Raw genomic sequence first — 25,943 nt, 5'->3', positions numbered from 1 at the left:
ATGGCTCCCCAGAGATGTCCATGTCCCCCAATCCACAGACTTTGTGAATATGTTAGCTTCCATGGCAAAAGGAGCTTTGTAGATGGAGTTAAGGATCTTGAGATGGGAAAAGTAGCCCAGATTACCCAGGTAGGCCCAACATAATCGTAATCGTATGGGTTCTTATAATAAGAAGGCAGGAGGGTCAGAGTTAGAAATGGAGATGTGATGTTGGAAGCATAAGTTGAAGTGATGTTCTCTGAGGATGGAGGAGAGGGCCATAGGCAAGGAATGCAGGCAGCCTCTATAAGCTGGAAAAGGAAAGGAAGTGGACTCTCTCCCAGAGCCTCCAGAAAGAATGCAGGTCTGCCAAAACTTTGAATTAGCTCATAAAACCCATTTTGGACTTCTGATCTCCAGAACTGTAAGATAACACATTTGTGTTGTTGTTATGTCATAATTTGTTACAGCAGCAATAGGAAACTATTAAGCTAAATAATGTCTACTTTTCCTGTAGGGGATAAATTGTGTTTGGGGAATTAAGAATAGGTAACTTTTAAGGGTCAAAAATTCTAATGTTTGCTTGTAAATGAAAATTCCTTTAATTGTTCCGTCTCTCATCTATCTCTCCATCCATCCAACTATCCATCTCCTCTCTTTCTGGTATATAAAAAGAAGTTACAAAATTGTTACAAATTGCTGAGTTCTCTAGGGTAATTTTACCATTTTGTGAACATGAAACTTACATCATGTTGGCTGAAGCTCTCCACTCTTTTTGAAATAAATTGTTTTGTTTCACAATTGAAGGTACAGGTAGATAAATATAATATTTACAAACAAAATAATTGCAACTTATTTTGTTTTTCCATTACATGTGCTTTGTGGTATTTTTACATTATTTATGAAATGCTTTGAAAAATATCTGATCAAGTCATGCTTGCCAACATCAATGGTGCTAAAAGCATAATGTGAAACTCACAAAAATTGTTTTACTTTGCATTTCAGCCTAAGTTAGTGAAATTTATCCTATGGATAGTTTTCTTTTCTTTCCTTTTCTTTCTTTCTTTCTTTCTTTCTTTCTTTCTTTCTTTCTTTCTTTCTTTCTTTCTTTCTTTCTTTCGCTATTGGGTTATTTTTTAAAAATGGAATTAAGTGCCTCCTGTTTTTTTTTTTTTTCCTTAATAGTTTTTTTTTTTTAGCTTCTGTATTGACAATTACAAATCCTTGCCTTCTAAAAAAAACTATTTTTTTATATTACAAGATATTCTGAATATCAGACTCAGTGGAGCAAAGTGATTAAGAATATGGAGTTTATCTATAAAATGCGAATCATAATATCTGATTCACAGGGGTATTCTTCATAAATTAAATAAGGGGATGTGTGTGTATTAGGGTTTTCTAGAAATACAGAAGAAATAGGGTATATCTAGGAAGAAATTTATTGTAAGGAATTGGTTCATACAGTTACAGAGACTAAGAAGTTCGATGATCTGCTGTCTGCAAGCTGGAGACCCAGTAAAGACAGTGGTATAAATTCAGTCCAGTCTGAAGGATTGAGAATGAGGAACATTGAAGGCAGGAGAAGATCCATGTTCCAGCTCAAGCAAGCAGTCAGGAAAGGCCAAATTCTTTCCTTTTCCACCTTCTTCATCTATTTCTTAAATAAGTTTTTAATTTTAATTCCAGTACAGTTACCATACATTGTTATATTAGTTTTAGGTGTATAATGTAGTGATTTAACAATTTTGTACATTACTGAGTGGTACTTATTTTCACCCATGCCCCCACCCACCTCCCCTCTCTGGTAACCATCAGTTTCTTCTTTGTAGTTAAGAGTCTGTTTCTTGGCTTCTCTTTCTCTCCCTGTGTCTCTCTCTGTCTCTGTCTCTCTTTTTTCCTTTCACTCATTTGTGAGTGAAATCATATGGTATTTGTCTTTCTCAGACTTATTTCACTTAGCATTATACTCTCTAGTGCCATCCATGTCATTGTAAATGGCAAGATTTCATTCTTTTTTATGATATTATATTCAATTGTATGTATATACCACATCCTCTTTTTTTAAGTTTATTTATTTATTTTGAGAGACAGAGAGAGAGACAGAGAGAGGGGGAGAGAGAAGAATCTTTAAGCCGAGAGAGAATCCTGACTCAGGGCTCAAACTCATGAACTGCGAGATCATGACCTGAGCTGAAATCAAGAGTCAGATGCTTAACTGACTGAGCTCACCAAGTGTCCTAATGTACCACATGCTCTTTATCCTTTCATCAATACATGAACACTTGGGCTGCTTTCATATCTTGGCTATTGTAAATAATGTTGCTGTAAACATAGGGCTGCATGTATCCCTTTGAATTAGTGTTTTTGTATTCTTTGGGCAAATACCCAGTGGTGTGAGTACTAGATCATAGGGTGGTTTTATTTTTAACTTTTTAAGGAAACTCCACACTGCTTTCCACAGTGGCTACACCGGTTTTCAATCCCGCCAATAGTACATGAGTGTTCTTTTTTCTGTACATCTTCACCAACATCTGTTTTTTCTTGTGTTGTTGATTTCAGGCATTCTGACCGGTGTGACATGATACCTCATTATAGTTTTGATTTGCATTTCCCTGATGATGAGTGATGTTGAACATCTTCTCATGTATCTGTTGACCATCTGTATGTCTTCTTTGGAGAAATGCCAGTTCATGTCTTCCGCCCATTTTTAAATTGGGTTATTTGTTTTTTGGGTGTTGCACCTTCTTGATCTATTGAGGTCCTCAGTGGATTGGATGATGCCCACCCATATTGGGGAGGGCCATCTGCTTTACTGAGTCCAATGATTCAAATGATAATTTTCTTCTGGAAGCACTCTTATAGACACACCCAGAAATAATGCTTAGCTAAATACCTGCAGACCCTGTGATCCAGTCAAGTTGACACATAAAGTTAACCATCATAGTATGTAAATCCAGTATTTGGAACATAGTAAGTACTCAAGAAATTGTAACTCTACTGATAGTTATCCTTATCCTAACAGCTGAGTTAGGATTTAGAAGCCTCAACACCTTTCTGAGAATCTTACTTGTTATGCCCTTTTGCTCCTTTATTTTAATAATCCATTTATCAAGCCATCAGTATTCTGCTGCCAGAAGAATTTATAAGCCAATTAACCCTGGTAGCCAGATGCTTCCAGTAACATAACACTGTCCTGTATGTCACAGTCAGTGCAGGGAAAGAAAAGTGCGTGGTCTCCAGAGGCACATTATTCATCAGCCCCTTTGCTATAAAATGTGCTACGTTTGTGAAACATTCCTTGGTTATATTTTTAATTTACAGCACCCTGTATTGACCGTTTTGGAAAATAATGATGCTCTCTCCTTATCAGCTCATCTGCTGCCAGTCAGTAATTTCTCTGAATGGATTCTTTCAGCATCAATATACAGTACAAGTCCAGGTGAGGCATTGGCTGTAATAACAGCCATGATGCAGCAGACAGGATTTAAAGTGCCCATTGCTTACACTGGCAAAATGGATGCTAAGTAGTGTTTGTTATTTTCTGTAAGAGAAAGCATCTAGAACTATGTGCAAATTATTCCCAGAAGAAAATGCACCTTTGAATGTGTGTAAAAATCTGAATGCTGGTATTCATTTGGAAGTCTGGCTTGTATGCATATTTAAGCTTATGCTTTTTGTTTGTTTTATGTTAGAGAAATAAGGCTTCATAGCAAGGGAGCCTGGTATAATATAATCAGGTGTGTTTAGTAACTTTGGGGAAAAAAATCCCACCCTAGACTATAATTCTCTTCTACCTCCATCTTTTTTTTTTTCTTCATACTGAGAACATGAATTACTTCCAAGACTTCTTCAAGGAAAGTTTTAATTTTAACCTTCGACTCTAGTCCCCTTTCCAGTTTGAAAGGATTTTTGAAGTCATTTAGGAGGATGCAACACACTTAAAGATCATCCTATGTCCCTTGTCCAAGAGTAAGTGCAAAGCCAGTATTTGCTTACTTCATTAGAAAGCTGTAGTGTTCACTGTTCTTGGAGAGCAATGTAAGTTGTTGGGAGAGAAAGAAAACACTTGGTTGTTGCAGGGTGAGTAGGTTGTCACTTCCCCCAAATTCCTACATCTTTCCTTCTCAGAGGACAGTTTTAAAACTTTTATTGTAGATGAATTGAACTTTATTTCTTGCCTCTACCTACCCACCCCCCTTCTCCATACCTTTTATGTCAACTAACTGCTAGCATGAAAAATTGAGTAGGATTTTTCCATGTAAGCTTAAAATATTTGCCTGCTTGTTGTCGACTTTGATTCTGTGAGAGGCGTGCTTGTCATTGTCATAGCTGATGGAAGCCATTTGGCTTATAAATAGTTCCACATAGGAACTTTTAGTGTGGTTTTTATGCATAACATTTAAATTATCCTTAAGCCTAATTCCAGTGATTAATTTTACCCAAGCTTAATAGAGCAGTGGATTCAGGAATTACCATTGTGAAATTTTAAGAATGGTCTCGTACTGTCAAAACGAAGGATAGTGACTTAAAGCATTTGCCAGTGTATGCTTATGACTTACATAACAATACATGTGCACTTGGAGGCTGTGTGCAGCTGCAGTGAGTAATGAAGCTGCATCTCTCAAGGGACAAGGTATCATGGCTGTATTTACCATCTGGTTGGATGGTGCTTCCTATGCCCCAAGGAGACTGTGACTTACTTCTGAAGTCCTAGCTTATGATTCTCATGGTGCAAAGAAATTTTCCAGAAATGGGAGTCTAGGGAAATAATAATTATTTCTTTATGCTGCTGAGACTTGAGTGGATGTTCACAGTCCTTTTTTAAATTCATAACTTGTGAGAAGAAGTTTTAAGGCAGCTTTTGTTCAGTTGTGAATATAATTATGTATTCAAACTAGCAATGGAAGTATAAATAATTCACTTTTGAACATTTTGTAATTAGCTGAGACATAAATACTGGATCAAGGGTTTCACTGACAGAATTTCTATTGGAGTTCATGCTTTTTATTAATTATTTTCCTCTGATACAGTTAAAACACCCCTAAATATACTTGAGCATATGTGCATGTGTAGACATAAATGCTCACATAGGTAGGAATATCATATGCTATGTCTCACCTCAAAAAAGGCTAAAAAATTTAATGAATAGGGCAACCCTGTCATGAATCCTGTTTCCTGATGAGATAAACAATGACTCTTAATTAGAAGCTAAAATTTTTAATTAAGATGATTCTGCAGTAATTATCTCAGTTGTCTGCTTCACTGGATTTTAATGAAAAAGATTGATTAGGTATAAAACTAGTAGCATAATTAAACATTCAGGGTGCACTGGCCACTGAGGTGAAAGTAATGTGATTAAACCCTAAAGTACATTCCAAAAAAAAAACACCAAAAAAAAAAAACAAAAAAAAACCCTTAAAGTACATTCCTTAACTAAGTATTTTAGACAGTCAAATCTAATGCAGTGTCAGTAAGCATCATTTTTATGAATATCTTCAACATCTTAGGGTAAAAACAGGTTCAACCACAGCTGGCTTATTTACACAAAAATATTGAGCACTTACTGTGTGCCATAGTGATATACGTGTTCAAAGTCAAGTTCTTTTAGTTAGCAGATCTGGCATATTGAGAAAACCATATAACTTCTCAGCACATTAGTTATCACATATTTAAAAAGGGATAAATAATACTTCTTTATGTGTTTTTTGAGTTCATAAATGAGTCAACAAATATTTAGCCTCTCCCACAGTTCTTGGTATAGAGTAGACTCTATAAATAGTAGACTCCTATTTATAGAGTCTACTCTATAACTACATAGCTCTAAAAGCTATGTAACTATAGCTTTTATTTTGAAAATGTTCTAGAATTTCCTTTGAATAAGTTAGTAAATGCAGTGTGTAGACTTCTACCAGTTTACAAAAGACTTAAGCAAAGAGAGAGAAAAACAATGGTGTCAATAGGCGATACTGAGAATTTAAAAGCATGAAGATAACTATTAATTTTCTTTGCAACAGTGATGAACAGATGTTAGAAATTAAGGAAATACTTTCAAAAGCTGGAGGAAATTCTCTTTTTGCCTTAGTAGCACTGTCTTCCTAGATATGCAGAGTGATTGGCTTCTAGAATTGCTTCATTTTCTTATTTACTTTAAAATGTAGTGTTCAATGAACAAATTTCTGGATCTGCCAGGATCAATTCACATTATCTCAACTAGTCTCTGCCTGTCTGGGAGACTTTTTTGCTAGGAAGTTGGTGTGAGTTAAGAAGATGTGCATAGTGTTGGATGAATTAATCCAACCTAGTTTCATAGATATGTCCTAACCATAGAATTCTGCTGTCCTTGGCACTGTGCTGTGATCATCTGAGTTAGCCACTTACAGACAGAACCAGCATAGTGCTGATTAGGTATGAATGAAGAAGAGATTCAGAATAATTCAGGTAGGTTGAGGTGAATAACCACATACTTCATAGAGCACAGAACAGGTTTTAGGCAATTTGGCCCATGAGGTGGCTAAATTTCTGTGCTGAGGAACTGCTAAGGCATCCTCAAATATTGACATTATAAACACTGCATTTGAAGCCAGAGAGACCTGGACTTGAAACTTAGATCCTTGCAGGGCACCTGGCTGGTTCAGTTGGTGGAGCATGACACTCTTGATCTCAGGGTTGTGAGTTTGAACCCCACACTGGGTGTAGAGAGTACTTAAAAATAAAAGAATAAAAATCTTAGAAAAAAAAAGAAACTTTGATCCTTGATTTACTAGTGGCATAATCTTGTGGTAGATACCCTGTTGTCTTCTTATCAGTGTAATAGGGACTCTGGTATCTGCACATTTAATTTCATGGGACTAAATTGAGAATCAAATGGAATAGTGGATGTGTAAATGACAAATCATGAAAAGCATGATTCATTCATTCCTATATTCATTTATCAATTTATTTAACAACTAATATATTTCAAACACTGTGTCAGGCAGCAGAAATTCAAACATGAATGAGATACACCCAAGCCTTCACGGAGTTTTCAGTCTAAGTGGGGGAGATGTATGTGTCAACAGACCATTACCATTCAGTGTGATATATGCTGTGCTAAAACTATGCATGGAGTATTTTGGAAGACCAGAGAAGCATCTAGTTTAGACTGAAGAGTTAGGGCATTCTTCCTGGAGAAATTGACACTTGCTCTGAATTCTGAACTATGAAGACATTAGTTTGGGAAGTCAAGGTAGCAAGGGCATCCTAGACTGAGGGAACTGCCTGGATGAAGCTTTGGAGGTATGGGTGAGAGAGCATGGTATGTAGGGAACTGCTTTGGTAGGGATGGAGTTTAAGGAGATTTCCCTTGGGGCAGCACAGGCAGGTGGTTGGCATGTTATCCTGAAGGCTTTTAGGTATCATAAAGAGATTTTAGCTAAGGGCATGTGGTGATCAGATTTATATCTTGGGAAGATAATTTTGGTAGCATTATGAAAGCTAGATTGGAGGAAAGAGACCAGGGAGAGGAGGAAGTGCTGAGAGATGCGTTCATTCTACAGACATTTGTTCAGACTTTCGAGTATATGCCTGGAAGTTTATAATGTGCTGGCAGAAAAAGTCATGTCAGATGTGATGCTTGCCCACAGGGGAGCTTATGAAATACTCTCTCATAGAAATACAGGCAAATCGTCCCACACAGAGCTGTGTGCTAAGTGCATGGCCCCAGTGAGAAGTGATGAAGAGCTGAACCGAGGCTGTGGCAGTGAAGGTAGGACAAGAGGGAGGGTTTGAGAGAGAGTGAAGAGGCAGCATTGTCAGGACTGGTTTACCAATTGGACAAATGGACGACTACTCTTTACCTTGTTAGCTGTATGAATATAGACCAGAGGATGGGTGCACACTGTAAATCCAATTAGAACTTTGTAACAATCCCACTAAACTTGAACCTGACATAGCTACCTGGGTATTCAGGGGCTCCTTGTGCCATTAGAGAACTACATAGAGATAAGGACTGTATTGGTCAGTTTATTTAATCATACCAAAGAGAGACAGTGCTTCCTGCTTTTTGCAAAATAATAATAATAATAATAATAATAATAATAATAATAAATAAAAAATAAAAATAAAAAGAACTGCAACCTGAAATAGCCACTGAGGGCTCAGTTCCATTGGGAGGGAAGCTTGGCTTATCCCAGCAGACCATGGTCCTGTGAAGTGCTGTCTGACAGCAGGAGGAACACAGAACAGGTTACAGAAGAGGAAAAGACCTGTTTGAACCCCTTGTGTTCAGTTGCAGAGATGAAACAGGTGGCTTCTTCTACCCTTCAGTTTCTTTCTTCTTTTTCACTGCATGGGTATTAGGAAATTAAGGAAATTACCAACTCCCTGCCCCTGCTCATTCCAGCCCTTTCTTTCCTTTTTTTTTTTTTTTTTCTCTTTCCAGTAGAAGTTGCGGTGGCCATCAGGTCACGATCTCGCGGTCCGTGAGTTCGAGCCCGGCGTCGGGCTCTGGGCTGATGGCTCGGAGCCTGGAGCCTGTTTCCGATTCTGTGTCTCCCTCTCTCTCTGCCCCTCCCCCGTTCATGCTCTGTCTCTCTCTGTCCCAAAAATAAATAAATGTTGAAAAAAAAGAAAAAAAAAAAAAAAGAAGTTGCGGTGGCCAGGTCATTAATACTCTTTCACAGTTAGTTGTATATCCAGAATGGTGATAGCATTCAGATGAACACTTAGACTGTAGGTTACAGAATGATAAAAAATAGGCGTGGATAATTTCACAAGAGGTCTAGAAGAGAAAAAGACATCACCTAGTGACTGAGGTTTCTAAGGCTGGCAGCCAGCTTCTGAGGTGACCTGGAAAGTTTAACTTTGTTTGTTTGTTTATTTATTTATTTTAATATATGAAATTTATTGTCAAATTGGTTTCCATACAACACCCAGTGCTCATCCCAAAAGATACCCTCTTCAATGCCCATCACCTACCCTCCCCTCCCTCCCACCCCCTATCAACCCTCAGTTTGTTCTCAATTTTTAAGAGTCTCTTATGCTTGGGCTCTCTCCCACTCTAACCCCTTTTTTTTTTCCCTTCCCCTCCCCCATGGGTTTCTGTTAAGTTTCTCAGGATCCACATAAGAGTGAAAACATATGGTATCTGTTTTTCTCTGTATGGCTTATTTCACTTAGCATCACACTCTCCAGTTCCATCCACGTTGCTACAAAGGGCCATATTTCATTCTTTCTCATTGCCACATAGTACTCCATTGTGTATATAAACCACAGTTTCTTTATCCATTCATCAGTTGATGGAAATTTAGGCTTTTCCCACAATTTGGCTATTGTTGAGAGTGCTGCTATAAACATTGGGGTATAAGTGCCCCTATGCATCAGTACTCCTGTATCTCTTGGGTAAATTCCTAGCAGTGCTACTGCTGGGTCATAGGGTAGGTCTATTTTTAATTTTTTGAGGAACCTCCACACTGTTTTCCAGAGTGGCTGCACCAGTTTGCATTCCCACCAACAGTGCAAGAGGGTTCCCGTTTCTCCACATCCTTGCCAGCATCTGTAGTCTCCTGATTTGTTCATATTGGCCACTCTGACTGGCGTGAGGTGATATCTGAGTGTAGTTTTGATTTGTATTTCCCTGATGAGGAGCAATGTTGAGCATCTTTTCATGTGTCTGTTGGCCATCCGGATGTCTTCTTTAGAGAAGTGTCTATTCATGTTTTCTGCCCATTTCGTCACTCGATTATTTGTTTTTTGGGTGTGGAGTTTGGCGAGCTCTTCATAGATTTTGGATACTAGCCCTTTGTCCACTATGTCATTTGCAAATATCTTTTCCCATTCTGTTGGTTGCCTTTTAGTTTTGTTGATTGTTTCCTTTGCTATGCAGAAGCTTTTTATCTTCATGAGGTCCCAATAGTTCATTTTTGCTTTTAATTCCCTTGCCTTTGGGGATGTGTCAAGTAAGAAATTGCTGCAGCTGAGGTCAGAGAGGTCTTTTCCTGCTTTCTCCTCTAGTGTTTTGATGGTTTCCTTCGCACATTCAGGTCCTTTCTCCATTTTGAGTTTATTTTTGTGAATGGTGTAAGAAAGTAGTCTAGTTTCATTCTTCTGCATGTTGCTGTCCAGTTCTCCCAGCACCATTTGTTAAAGAGACTGTCTTTTTTCCATTGGATATTCTTTCCTGCTTTGTCAAAGATGAGTCGGCCATACTTTTGTGGGTCTAGTTCTGGGGTTTCTATTCTATTCCATTGGTCTATGTGTCTGTTTTTGTGCCAATGCCATGCTGTCTTGAGGATTACAGCTTTGTAGTAGAGGCTAAAGTCTGGGATTGTGATGCCTCCTGCTTTGGTCTTCTTCTTCAAAATTCCTTTGGCTATTCGGGGCCTTTTGTGGTTCCATATGAATTTTAGGATTGCTTGTTCTGGCTTTGAGAAGAACGCTGGTGCAATTTTGATTGGGATTGCATTGAATGTGTAGATAGCTTTGGGTAGTATTGACATTTTGACAATATTTATTCTTCAACCCATGAGCACAGAATGTTTTTCCATTTCTTTATATCTTCTTTAATTTCCTTCATAAGCTTTCTATAGTTTTCATCATACAGATCTTGTACATCTTTGGTTAGACTTATTCCTAGGTATTTTATGCTTCTTGGTGCAACTGTGAATGGGATCAGTTTCTTTATTTGTCTTTCTGTTGCTTCATTATTAGTGTATAAGAATGCAACTGATTTCTGTACATTGATTTTGTATCCTGCAACTTTGCTGAATTCATGTATCAGTTCTAGCAGACTTTTGGTGGAGTCTGTCGGGTTTTCCATGTATAATATCATGTCATCTGCAAAAAGTGAAAGCTTGACTTCATCTTTGCCAATTTTGATGCCTTTGATTTCCTTTTGTTGTCTGATTGCTGATGCTAGCACTTCCAATACTATGTTAAACAACAGCGGTGAGAGTGGACACCCATGTTGTGTTCCTGATCTCAGGGAGAAAGCTCTCAGTTTTCCCCCATTGAGGATGATATTAGCTGTGGGCTTTTCATAAATGGCTTTTATTATGTTTAAGTATGTTCCTTCTATCCTGACTTTCTCGAGGGTTTTTATTAAGAAAGGATGCTGAATTTTGTCAAATGCTTTTTCTGCGTTGATTGACAGGATCATATTGTTCTTTTCTTTTATTAATGTGATGTATCATGTTAATTGATTTGTGAATGTTGAACCAGCTCTGCATCCCAGGAACGAATCCCACTTGATCATGGTGAATAATTCTTTTTATATGCCGTTGAATTCGATTAAGCTAGTGTCTTATTGAGAATTTTTGCATCCATATTCATCGGGGATATTGGCCTGTAGTTCTCTTTTTTTTACTGGGTCTCTGGTTTAAAAATCAAAGTAATACTGGCTTCATAGAATGAGTCTGGAAGTTTTCCTTCCCTTTCTATTTCTTGGAATAGCTTGAGAAGGATAGGTATTATCTCTGCTTTAAATGTCTGGTAGAATTCCCCAGGGAAGCCATCTGGTCCTGGACTCTTATTTGTTGGGAGATTTTTGATAACGGATTCAATTTCTTCGCTGGTTATGGGTCTGTTCAAGTTTTCTATTTCTTCCTGTTTGAGTTTTGGAAGTGTGTGGGTGTTAGGAATTTGTCCATTTCTTCCAGGTTGTCCAGTTTGTTGGCATATAATTTTTCATAGGATTCCCTGATAATTGCTTGTATCTCTGAGGGATTGGTTGGAATAATTCTATTTTCATTCATGATTTTATCTATTTGGGTCATCTCCCTTTTCTTTTTGAGAAGCCTGGCTAGAGGTTTATTAATTTTGCTTATTTTTTCCAAAAACCTACTCTTGGTTTCGTTGATCTTCTCTACAGTTTTTTTAGATTCTATATTGTTTATTTCTGCTCTGATCTTTATTATTTCTCTTCTTCTGCTGGGTTTGGGGTGTCTTTGCTGCTCTGCTTCTATTTCCTTTAGGTGTGCTGTTAGATTTTGTATTGGGGATTTTTCTTGTTTCTTGAGATAGGCCTGGATTGCAATGTATTTTCCTCTCAGGACTGCCTTTGCTGCATTGCATAGTGTTTGGATTGTTGTATTTTCATTTTCGTTTGTTTCCATGTATTTTTAAATTTCTTCTCTAATTGCCTGGTTGACCCATTCATTCTTTAGTAGGGTGTTCTTAACCTCCATGCTTTTGGAGATTTTCCAGACTTTTTCCTGTGGTTGATTTCAAGCTTCATAACATTGTGGTCTGAAAGTATGCATGGTATGATCTCAATTCCTGTATACTTATGAAGGGCTGTTTTGTGACCCAGTATGTGATCTGTCTTGGAGAATGTTCCATGTGTACTTGAGAAGAAAGTATATTCTGTTGCTTTGGGATGCAGAGTTCTAAATATATCTGTCAAGTCCATCTGATCCAATGTATCATTCAGGGCCCTTGTTTCTTTATTGACCATGTGTCTAGATGATCTATCCATTGTTGTAAGTGGGGTATTAATGTCCCCTGAAATTACCACATTCTTGTCAATAAGGTTGCTTATGTTTGTGAGTAATTGTTTTTTATATTTGGGGGCTCCCATATTTGGCGCATAGACATTTATAATTGTTAGTTCTTCTTGATGGATAGACCCTATAATTATTGTATAATGCCCTTCTTCATCTCTTGTTACAGCCTTTAATTTAAAGTCTAGTTTGTCTGATATAAGTATGGCTACTCCAGCTTTCTTTTGACTCTCAGTAGTATGATAAATAGTTCTCCATCCCCTCACTTTGAATCTGAAGGTGTCATCAGGTCTAAAATGAGTCTCTTGTAGACAGCAAATAGATGGGTCTTGTTTTTTTATCCATTCTGATACCCTGTGTCTTTTGGTTGGAGCATTTAGTCCATTTACATTCAGTGTTATTATAGAAAGATACGGGTTTAGAGTCATTGTGATGTCTGTATGTTTTATGCTTATAGTGATGTCTCTGGTACTTTGTCTCACAGGATCCCCCTTAGGATCTCTTGTAGGGCTGGTTTAGTGGTGACGAATTCCTTCAGTTTTTGTTTGTTTGGGAAGACCTTTATCTCTCCTTCTATTCTAAATGACAGATTTGCTGGATAGAGGATTCTTGGCTGCATATTTTTTTCTGTTCATCACATTGAAGATCTCCTGCCATTCCTTTCTGGCCTGCCAAGTTTCAGTAGAGAGATCGGTCACGAGTCTTATAGGTCTCCCTTTATATGTTAGAGCACATTTATCTCTAGCTGCTTTCAGAATTTTCTCTTTATCCCTGTATTTTGCCAGTTTCACTATGCTATGTCATGCAGAAGATCGATTCAAGTTACGTCTGAAGGGAGTTCTCTGTTCCTCTTGGATTTCAATGCCTTTTTCCTTCCCCAGATCAGGGAAGTACTCAGCTGTTATTTCTTCAAGTACACCATCAGCACCTTTCCCTCTCTCTTCCTCCTCTGGAATACCAATTATGCGTATATTATTTCTTTTTAGTGTATCACTTAGTTCTCTAATTTTCCCCTCATACTCCTGGATTTTTTTTACCTCTCTTTTTCTCAGCTTCTTCTTTTTCCATGATTTTATCTTCTAGTTCACCTATTCTCTCTTCTGCCTTTCAATCCGAGGTGTGGTCGTCTCCATTTTATTTTGCAGCTCATTAATAGCAATTTTTAGCTCCTCCTGGCTGTTCCTTAGTCCCTTGATCTCTGTAGCAAGAGATTCTCTGCTGTCCTTTATACTGTTTTCAAGCCCAGCGATTAATTTTATGACTATTATTCTAAATTCACTTTCTGTTATATTGGTTAAATCCTTTTTGATCAATTCGTTAGCTGTCGTTATTTTCTGGAGGTTTTTTTGAGGGGAATTCTTCCATTTTGTCATTTCGGATAGTCCCTGGAGTGGTGAGGAACTGCGGGGCACTTCCCCTGTGCTGTCTTGAATAACTTGCGTTGGTGGGTGGGGCCGCAGTCAGACTTGATGTCTGTCCCCAGCCCACCGCTGGGGTCACAGTCAGACTGGTGTGTACCTTCTCTTCCCCTCTCCTAGGGGCGGGATTCACTCCTAGGGGTGGCGTGGCCTGTCTGGGCTACTTGCACACTGACAGACTTGTGGTGCTGGGGATCTGGCATGTTAGCTGGGGTGGATCTGCAAGGTGCACAGGGGCGGGAGGGGCAGGCTCAGCTCGCTTTTCCTTCAGTGATCTGCTTCAGGAGGGGCCCTGCGGCACCAGAAGGGAGTCAGACTTGCCGGAGGGATGGATCTGTAGTAGCCCAGCGTTGGGTGTTTGTTTGGGTGTTTGTGCAGTGCAAGCAAGTTCCCTGACAGGAACTGGTTCCCTTTGGGATTTTGGGTGTGGGATGGGTGAGGGAGATGGCGCTGGCGAGCCCCTTTGTTCCCTGCCAAGCTGCTGTTGTCCGGGGCTCAACAACTCTCCCTCTGGTTGTCCTCCAGCCCTCCTGTTCTCCGTGCAGGTCTGTTAACTTATAATGTTCCAGATCATAAGTCCCGCTTCCTGTCCAAACACACTCTGTCCAGCCCCTCCACTTTTGCAGCCAGACTCGGGGGCTCTGCTTGGCTTGCGGGCGCCCCTCCGCCCCGGCTCCCTCCTGCCAATCCGTGGAGTGCGCACCGCCTGGCCGCCCTTCCTACCCTCTTCAATGGGCCTCTCGTCTGCGCTTGGCTCCGGAGAATCTGTTCTGCTAGTCTTCTCATGATTTTCTGGGTTATTTAGGCAGGTGTGGGTGGAATCTTAAGTGACCTGCAGGATGCGGTGAGCCCAGCGTCCTCCTACGCTGCCATCTTCCCAGAAGCCTCAGAAAGTTTATCTTTGGATATAGTTGCTAAACTGGACATTAGGTTGCTGTCTAGTTGCAGAATATGTGATATTGTGTATGTGGTGTTTGGATTATATCAGGGGGGGAGCTTTTTTAACCTTCAGATACAAGATGATTACCTGTGCCAAGCATATTGTATGCACAACACAAAGTAAATCAAGCCATTTCTAATGAGCTAGAGTCCACGAGGAAGTTTGGCTACGTAGAGGATAGTCTAGTTGTTATGAGTTACTACAATGGCAGAGATGCATGCAAGGAAGAAGCTCTGCTCAGCCTTTCCCTTGCCTGGCAGTGAACATCTGGGCAAACAAGGGTGCTGCCTATTCCATTCTTGTGTTCAGTAATTTGTTGTAGACTCCTTGTGTGGGAAGACTATGGGACACATCCATTCTGCTTATGGCAGTGTTAGGTACTGTTGTCTGCAGAAGATACTGGTAGTCATTTGTGTTACTGCCTTTTTTTTTTTTAATGTCTATTTATTTTGGAGAGAGAGAGAGAAGAGTCAGAGCATGAGTGGGGGAGGGACAGAGAGAGAGGGAGACACAGAATCCAAGGCAGACTCCAGGCTTTGAGCTGTCAGCACAGAGCTCAGTGTGAGGCTTGAACTCACGAGCTGTGAGATCATGACCTTAGCTGAAGTGGGACACCCAACCTACTGAGCCACCTAGGCGCTCCTAGTGTTACTATTTTTGATAAGCTTTTTTGGAGTGGGTGATGATTCATTATTTAAATTTTTGAAACAGGGGAGACATAATGTAGGAGACCTGCTCAGAATAAGAAAATAGCAGACACAGAGGATTCTCTGTAATTTTTTAGTTATGAAGCCACTTAATTTTTGTTAATTTAATGAGGAATAAATGAAGCCTCCTCACCTGATTGTTTTTTCTAACCAAAATATTTTATAAGCATTTTGTAATACTTATTCTTCAAACTGAATATCCAGTTTGTGACACTTAGCAGTTAAGTGTCCTTTTCCTGTGTGCATTCTCAAATGGGAATGGCAAGTTTTATGTTAGTGCCTGATTAGGATGCAGGTTTTTTATTTATTAATATAAAGGGATCACTTGTTTGTAATTATAAATTACAGAAGCACATGCATCATTTAGTAATGGGAAGAATTGGGGATTTCTTCAGAAAAATGTACCTAACATCGGAATTTGTCTTTATTTTCTATTAGTCTGTGAATCCTTAGGGGCAAAATACAGTGTCTTTTTTCACTATGCGGATAGTAGGCATTTAACAATTTGCGTAGAAATGAATTATTTTAAGTTACAATGATGTTTTTATCACCATAGAAACACACATTGGAATCTGAGAACTGACAGTCAAATTCTTCACATAGTTTGTAGCCCAATCTGTTGGTCCCTAGGTGGTTGTGTAATATTATAGGATATGAATTTATGGTTTTTTTTTGCATCTGACTTTCCCTTTTTTCTTTCAACACTTAAACATCAAATATGCTTTAATCAACAATATACTTTACTTAAATATACTTTTTTTCTGAGAGTTTTCAGATATAAATTTATAACTTTTGAGAATTTTGAGTGTTTCATAATCCATGGTTGCAATAAACTTTATTCATGTTTTCATTATAATTTTTTTAATGTGATTATACTGAATGACTCTCTCTGTGGACCTTCTGAAAGGAGCAGCTTCTGGGAGAAGTTAATAGGTGTATCTATCATCTTTCCTTGATCATAGTTTTCTTTCATCGATCTAATCTGTAACCTGGCCAATAGACACATGAAAAGATGCTTCTCATCACTTATCATCAGGAAAATGCAAATCAAAACTACAGTGAGGGGATTAAGGAGGGCACTTGTGATGAGCACCAGATACTGTGTGGAAGTGTTGAATCACTAAATTGTACTCTTAAAATGAATATTACACTGTATATTTACTAATTTAAATTTAAATTAAAACTTAAACTACAATGAGATACCACTTCACACCTGTTAGAATGGCTAAAATCAATAACATAAGAAGCAACAGGTGTTGATGAGGCTGTGGGAAAAAAGATACACTCATGCACTGTTGATGGCAAAGAAAACTGGTGCATCCACTGTGGAAAACAGTATGGAGATTCCTCAAAAAGTTAAAAATAGAACTACTTTATGATCTAGTAATTGCACTACTAGGTATTTACCCAAAGAACACAAAAACACTAATTCAAAGGGGTACTGTGTTTATAGCAGCATTATTTACAATAGCCAAGATGTGGAACCAGCCCAAGTGTCCATGGATTGATGAATGAAATGGAATATTACTCAGCCATAAGAAGAATGAAATATTGCCATTTGTAATGACATGAATGGAGCTAGAGAGTATAATGCTAAGCGAAATAAGTCAGCTGGAGAAAGACAAATACCATATGATTTCACTCATATGTGGAATTTAAGAAACAAAGCAAATGAACAAAGGGGGCCAAAGAGAGAGAGAGAGAGAGAGAGAGAGAGAGAGAGAGAGAGAGACAAACCAAGAAACAGACTCTTAACTTTAGAGAGCAAACTGATGGTCACCAGAGGAGATGTGGGTGGGAGCATGGGCGAAATAGGTGATGGAGATTAAGGAGTACACTTGTGATGAGCACCAGGTGATATATGGAAGTGTTGAATCACTACATTGTACACCTGAAACTAATATAACACTGTATGTTAACCATACTGGAGTTAAAATAAAAACTTAAAAAAAAAAAAACAAAATGAATCTGTAACCCAGTAAGGACTGTCAATGGCTTTTATTATGAAAAGGTACACAACTAGAAAAATTCCAGTTGAGAAATTGGAACTATGGAATGAGTGACTTCTGAAAGCTTCAAGCAAATTAAGATTTGAAAACATAAATTATATGCTAAGCTGGTCTCTACGTGCAATGAAGGGTATACTATAAAGATACTGTAATAGTTGAAAGAAACTATGGCTGTGATCTTTCTGTGCATAATTATGATAAATTTGAAAATTTATCAGAGATATAAATTTAGGAAAATATTCAAATGCCTCAGAGAATTAAAAAAATCTTTATTTTCCTCACTGTACAAAGAAAAACAGAAATAGGGTGAATATAGATTCTAGGGCCTATTAGTAGGTAATGTTTTTGTGTCTGTTTTAAAGAATTAAAAATTAAATTATGACTTGTCTTCATTGAAGAAACATGTTTGATAAACATTAAGCTTTCTTTAGAAAAAAAAAATCTTAGGGGCGCCTGGGTGGCACAGTCGGTTAAGCGTCCAACTTCAGCCAGGTCACGATCTCGCGGTCCGTGAGTTCGAACCCCGCGTCAGGCTCTGGGCTGATGGCTCGGAGCCTGGAGCCTGTTTCCGATTCTGTGTCTCCCTCTCTCTCTGCCTCTCCCCCGTTCATGCTCTGTGTCTCTCTGTCCCAAAAATAAATAAAAAACGTTGAAAAAAAAATTAAAAAAAGAAAAAAAAATCTTAGCATAATTGTTGGGGTAAAGATTACTACTAAATCTGAAAGAGAAGAAACGAAAACAAAGACAATTTTACTATGGGTAGGAAGGAAACATATATGTTTGTCATTATAGTAATCATCAGAGGTCTTGAAAACAAAACTGTATATATAAATAAATATATAATACCTTAGAGTACTTTTAGAGTAGGTTTAGAATACTTTATAAACATCAGGAAACATTTTTTCATGTTTTTACATACTATCTCCTTGTGACCTTCAGTAAGCTATAGAGTTACAATGAAATGATGTGCTCTCCATAGCTGCTTGTGAGGTTTAAATGATTCTGGGATGTTCAGGTAGTATTGACAGGAAGTGAGTATGCTGAAGAAACTCCCATTTTGACAGCCCAGCAATGATTTGGAGTTAATTTTAGTTGGTTTCTATTCAGAAAAAAAAATGACAAGATTGTGTAGAATGAAACCCCTTATTCCAAAGAGTGTATATGATAACCAGGAGCAGGTTTAATTAATCTATAATCTTCATAGTAATTATACCAATGGAACAAAATGTAGGGTACAGATATTCTCCCCTTTTCCTGCCAGGTTTCATAGCTGCTGGCCCATCAGATCCACCCAGTGTGAAAATAACTCAGAAAGAAAGAAGTAATGATTGAATTAGAAGCCAAGTGCTTACTAAATCACTATTTAGAAGTAAGCATCTGCCACCTAGAAAAGTCATGACCTGTAGAGCTCCAAAATTAACCACATGGGTCCTGAGAAAATGGTGCAATGACAATACCATCAGACACATTACTCAGTGGTGCAAACATTTGTTTCTTTCTTTCAGCAACTATTTAATGAGTGTTACTTGTTTCAAGCATTGTCTGTGGTGCTGGTTATATAACTGAACAGATGGTCAGGTCCTTGCCCTTATAGAGCATGCAGTCTTGCTGGGGGCAGAAATCAAAAGAAATAGCAATTATATTATAGTATCCGAGAGGAAGAGCATTGAAATGGCACCTAAACTAGAGTTGAACTTCACAAAACGTGTTATGAAGGAAGTGGTATTAATGTCATACATGGAGGTCCTTATTATCAGAAGCACTAGTTCTATATAGGCTGGATGGAGGCTGTTGCAGTTCAGCCCATTAGACATGCAGGAATGAGAATGGAAAGAAGAAAGGGAAATAAAATTTTAAAAAACCTCTACTAGAAATTAGCCTATGAACCAAAATTTCAACTCATGGAAAAAAAAAAAGAAAAAGTGATGCTAAGAAAGACAACCAAATGAGCAGAACACAAACTTCTGATTAATTTTAGAGAGACCGGAGAAAGACTTTGAAATGGTTGTTAAAAGAGCAGAAAAGCGTGAGACAAAAATAGGAATAAAATAACGTACCTGTAGATTGAATCACATATCTTGGAAATGAAAATGCATTCAATGAAATAAAACACAGTATATTGGATAGATTCTTGAAATGACACAGTCACAAAGAGAAAAGTGAACTTGGAGAACTGAAGTGCTCATTCATCATGTAGCATAGACAAAAAAATATGGAAAAGCAGCTAAAAAATATGACAGATTGAGAAACTCCAATATTTATTTAGTATGGGTTACAAAAAAGTAAGAATGAAATATTAAATAATCAGTATGTGAAAAATAATTGTTAATAAAATTTCTAGAATTTAAGTTTCTCCCTCACATACTGAGTATAAAGTCATAATAAATTCACTTTGTGACATATGATATGAAATGAGGTCATTAGGAATAAAGGAAAATCTGAAAAGTTACCAGAGAAAGTACAAACATTATCTGCAAGTAAACAACAACTAGACAAACAGCAAACTTTACTCTGACAATTGATGCCACAGAGAATGGAGTGGTATTTTACAAGTGCTGAGAAAAGATCTAAGTAAACGTCAAATTGTATCCACAAAAAATCGTCCAAGAGTGAGGGAAAAATAAGGAAAATTTGAGATGCATGAAGTGTAAGAGAATTTCTCATTCACATCCACTAAAAGAAGTTTTCTTTGGTAAGAAAAAAAAGTGACCACAGAGGGAAGATGTGGAACATGAGAAACAAGAATGAACACAGCATTTAATGAAATATGTTGGCAAATTTAATTAACTATTGATTTAAAAAAATGCTTTATTTGTTTAAAAGGGTAAAAGTGAAGCTCTGTATAAAAATAATAAGATGTGGAGCTTTTAAGGGGTCTCAGGGTACTGTACTCATTCTTTTAATTATAAGTAGACATAGTACATAATTCAGGGTCTTGTTAGAAAAAATTTTGAGTTTGAATCTTAATATGCTAAAATGAATCACCAAAATAATGGCAATGCAATCTGATTTTTAAATGCATAGGAGTAAAAAAAATGGGAAATATAAAAACAACCAGCCCAACAGGAAGCAAGTCAGTTAAGAAAAGACCAAGAAACAATATGATAAAAAGAAAACAAAAAGCAAAAAAAATCAGATAATGGAAGTAAGCCCAAATTCACCAGTAATTCCATAATCACAATGAATGTACATTGATTAAACTCATATGTTAGAAGTCAGATTATCAGGTTGGTTCTAAAACTCAATCAGCCTTACCCTGTATCCGAGTGAAATACCAGAACCAAAATGATGCTGAAAAGTTGAAATTGCAAGAATGCCAAAATATCTGATGTGCAAATACAAAAAAAAAAAAATCCCTGAGGTCTTCAAGTGAAATGGAATTTAATACACACACACACACACACACACACACACACATATATATATATATACATATATATATATATATTTAAGCTTATGTATATAAATATATATATATAAGCTGATCAAGAAAATAAAAACACATAAGGTTAAGCACTGAAAAATAATAATCTCTTTGTATATCTTAACTCTCTGCATATCTGTAACCATATGTATGTCCATATCTACATCATCTCCAGTAATGGAGAATATGAATATATATAAATATACACACATATACACACACACACATATATATATACACATATATATGTGTGTATATATATTTTAGTTCTGTGCCCATATGTCAGTAAAAAAATTAGTTGAAAAATTGCCATGTATTTGATAATATTAAGTTGTATTTCTAAATAATATGGGTTAAGGAAGAATACGCAATTCAGAACTTTTACAAAGATAAAATTACTATATATCAAAATTTGTGAGATACAGCTAAAGCAGGATTTGTAAGGAACTTTACTGAAAAGAAGAAAGTCTGAAGATAAATGATTCATGGTCCATTCCAGAACCTAAAGGATGAAAATAAGAGTAAATGAACATAAATCTATAAAAAGAGATAATAAAGATGAGAGAACTATTACTGAAGTAAAAAAAAAATAATAAAGAGATCAACATAATCCAAAACTAATAATTTGGAAGAATTAATTCTATAGCAAACTCCTGGCAAGACTGATCAAGAAAAAGGAAAAAGGGCAGAAAGAAACATTTTGGAGTTTTTTTTAGAGAATATATTGGAGATATATAGATTATATATGGGTATACTTAAAAGGATATAGGTACAAAAGAGTGAAGATTTTGAAAATCATAAATAAATACTATGAAAAACTTTATGCAGGGAAATGGATAATTTCTGAGAAAAGATACATTACCAAAATCAAGGCAATAATTAAATGGATAACTACTACTAAAGAAATAGAATTAATAATCCAGTTTTCTTTCCCCTAAAGAGACAAGTTGTAAATGGTTCTCTAGGCTAATTTTACCTTATCTTCAAATAACAGAAATTCTTTTTTTATATGTACACAGTGACTAGATAAAGAGAAAAACTTACCTCACTCATCTTTGTAAGGCTAGTATATCTTTGGTACCCAAACTAGTCAAGGACAATAAAAGAAATGTAATTTGTAGTAACAATTATTTTTTAACCATAGATGCAAAACACAAAAATTTAAAAAAATGAGAAAATCACAGTCCAGATATGTATAAAAATTGCACCATGATGAAGCAGAATTTATCCAAGGAATGCAAGGATTTTCATCTCTAGAAAATGTATTGATGTTACTATGCACCATATTGGAAAAATTGTTAGAACACAATTCTCATGTTTCTGCACATATTCCAAGTTGAGACCTTGTTTTTTTTCAGGACTGTCTTTTAAGCATGTATGTAAAGTGAACAGCTTTGTGAAATAGAGACAGTGCTTTCCCTTGAAGCAAAAGCCAGGCATGCTTACTGTCCAGTATAATAAAAATGTCTCCCTCTGGAGCAGAGGGCAAACATTTTAAGACTTGAGTTCCCTAAACTCAGGTTTCATTTCTTGTAATGCAGCCTAATGCCTGTGCAGGCTTCTCATGGGTCCATCTGTTTTTCCCATGGGACTTTGGGGCAAGAGGACCAGCAACCATGGAATTGTGACAGGCTAACTTAACCTGCAAATAAGGTAAAATCTCACACCCTTCAGTTCTTGACTGTAGCTGCAGAAATAGCATTTAGCAAAATCTAAAATTCATTAATGACAAAAACTTCTAGCAAACTATGAATCAAAAGGGATGACCTTAACCTTAAAGCATATATCTCAAATACCTACAATAAGCATGTTTAATGGTGAGAGTTTAGAATGATTTCTATTTAAGTTGGGATCAAGAGTAATACTGCTATCATTACTTGTATTCAGCTTATATTGGAGCTCTTAGACCATGAAGCAAGACAGGACAAAGCAATTAGAGGTATAAGGACTGAAAAAAAAAAAAAAAAGATTAAAGAGAAAAAATTCAAGGGAATCTATCCCCAGACTAAAAAGAAAAAAGTAACAGTGTTCAGCAAGTGACCAAGTTTATGAGGAGACTTGGGGTTTATATGTCTGTATTTCTTGCTAAACTTAGGGAATGGATTCCATCTTGCTCATCTGGGTATACCTAGTACTTACCACAGTGTCTGGCACATAGTAGATGCTTATTAAATTGTTGAGCAGATGAAAGTATTGGATACATAATTTATATATTATAAAATATATTCCTGTACTTTTAATTTATAGATGAGGAGACTGAGACTCAGACTATTATATCCAACTTAACATAGTTTATTATTTTTTTAAGTTTCTATTTAAATTCCAGTTAGTTAACATGCAGTATAATATTAACTTCAGGTGTACTGTATAGTCATTCAACACTTTCATACATCACCCAGTGCTTATCATAGCAAGTGCACTCCAATAATCCTCATCACCTATCTCACCCATCCCCCAACCCACCTTGCCTCTGGTAACCATCAGTTTTTTCTGTCTAGTTAAGAGTTTTTTTCTTGGTTTCTCTCTCTCTTTCTCTCTGTCTCTCTCCCACCCCCCTTAGCTTATTTGTTTTGTTTCTTAAATTCCACATGAGTGAAATAATATAGTATTTGTCTTTCTTTTTACCTAGTCTATTATTAGTAGAGAAGATTTAGATATTTTGAATCCAAGCCCATCCCTTCTATATACTTTTGTACTACCATTGATGCTAAAGTGATAGCTTTTTTTTTTTTTTTTTGCAAATTTAAGAGGCTAATAAATGTATTTCATGTAATTACAGCACCGATCTAATAAAACAAAATAAGAACTTCCCTTAGGAAACATACTTTTTGGGCTTTTTCTTTTCTTTTATGTCTCTTTTTAGACAGCATATTTTAATAGGCTAAAGTATTTTTCTTTTAGTATAATGTTGAAGAGTGTCATTAACGAGTCATAGTGCCTGGCCCATTCATGGAAGATACTTAATATGTTGAGTGTATTCTGGTATCAGTGTATTCTTGCCCAAATCATACCAAGTGATTCTTTTTGTGGAATGTTGCCATGCTATCTCTCATTCCTAGCACTTCCAGGAACACTTATCAAACAGGGTAGGTACACTTAATACAATACTTGATATAGTCAATCAATAAACCTCTTCATCCATATCTCTGCATTTCAGATCTTGAGAATACCTATTACTCAGTGTAATGGCTGATGATAATGAAAGTTATTCCAGTCAGACTTCTTGACCCATATGGACTACATTAGTGGGCACTGGCTTCTGGTTAAGTCTGGCCAGCGTCCCTCCTCCTTCCACCCTTACTGCAGCAGGGGATCAAGGCAGTCTGTGCTCTACACTTGTGCTGTCCAGCATAGTAGCCATTAACCATATGTGGCTACCGGGCACTTGATACATGGCAAGTTGAAATTGAGATATGCTGTAATTGTAAAATACACAATGCGTTTCAAAGACTTACGAAAAAAATGTGAAATGACTCATTAATGATTTTTCTGTTGATTAAATGTTGAAGAGACATATTGGGTTAAATAAAGTGTATTATTAATTTCACTTGTCTAATTTTTAAAAATGTGACCACTAGAAAAAATTAAATTTAATGTGTGGGTCTCATTCTGTTTCTATTGCACAGCACTGGTCTTTGGAATTCTTTCTCCTGGGCATTTATAATCTCATTTTCCCATTATCCCTTTAGGCCTGGGTGTGGTTACAGCTCTCCTGCTGCTAATTCTGAGTTTCTGCATTATCCCTCGTAGTTCCCACATACCCGACCCACTCTACTAATTTTGCAGTTAGAATTTTTGTAAGTAATCCTTCCTGGATTTTTTCCTAACGTGGGTCTCCGACTTATGATCATTTGACTTTGACTTACGATTTTTGATTTTATGATGGTGCAAAGTCAATATGCATTCAGTGGAACCTTAATTCGAATTTGAATTTGGGTCTTTTCCCAGGCTAGTGATACGCGGTAGATGCCCTTGTGACGCTGGGCAGCAGTAGCAGGCTGCAGCTCCCCGTCAGCCATGTGAACACGATCACAAGGGTAACAACACATACACTTACCAACGTCCTATACCCACACAACCCTTCAGTTTTTCACTTTCAGTACGGTTTCCAGTAAATTACATGAGACATTCAACACTTAATTATAAAATAGGCTTTGTGTTAGATGATTTTGCCCAAATGTAGGCTAATGTAAGTATTCTGAGTATGTGTAAGGTAGGCTAGCAAGCTGTGACTTGGAAATTTTCCATAAAGCATGGGTTTCTGGGGATGTAACCCTGAGGAAGCCCAATGTGTGGTTATTAGTTTCATAAAAATATTTATAATAACTTTTAGCATTTCTTTAGTGCCTCATATCAGCAAGACGTGTATCCTATATTAGCTCATTAAGTCTTTACAGCAGTCCTTAGAAGCAGATATTATAATCCCCATTTTATAGTCAAGAAAGATCTGCAGTTCTGTTTCCTATTGGGACCCTGAGTGATACAATGATACATCTATGTATATATAGATGTATACATCTAACATAGGCTGTTAGATGATCAGGTTAACTATGCCTTCTACCTTTGACTAGAAATTATGGATATTGTTGATCTACTCTCATCTGATTTCAAGGTGACTCTAAAAGGTTATAGTGTCAAAGCTATAGCTTTTGCTATTGTTGTTAACATTATTACTCAATTTGTTTTTCTCCAGAACCTTCACTTTGGTTAGACTTGTATCCTCAATAGGAATAAAGATTTGAAATTGACATTTTGCTGTATAGAAAGCCAACAACTCAAATGTTTCTTAAACATTTAAAGCCTCTTGAGATTTATCGAGTAATATCCAAAACACTGGTAAGGTCAAGAAAATGGTTTTGGAGGCTAATATAAAAATATTAATAACAATACTACTATTAACAACAATAATAAAAGCACTTTTGCATATGTGCCTTTTTTTTTTTCCAGTCATTCTAATTCAGATCAGATCAGATTGCTGCAGTAAATAGGA

General features: G+C 36.9%; 1 long non-coding RNA gene across 1 annotated transcript; it reads left to right on the top strand.

Moving 5' to 3' along the window:
• Positions 1–1,649: 1,649 nt before the first annotated feature.
• On the top strand, positions 1,650–19,916 carry LOC115513387. The gene is made up of 3 exons (XR_003968675.1): positions 1,650–1,741; positions 15,369–15,372; positions 19,906–19,916. It is a non-coding gene; the product is annotated as an uncharacterized LOC115513387 (long non-coding RNA).
• Positions 19,917–25,943: the final 6,027 nt, after the last annotated feature.

The sequence above is a fragment of the Lynx canadensis genome, chromosome B2, assembly GCF_007474595.2.
Source record: "Lynx canadensis isolate LIC74 chromosome B2, mLynCan4.pri.v2, whole genome shotgun sequence".
NCBI lineage: Eukaryota > Metazoa > Chordata > Mammalia > Carnivora > Felidae > Lynx > Lynx canadensis.
This window is presented reverse-complemented; position numbering and strand designations above follow the sequence as displayed.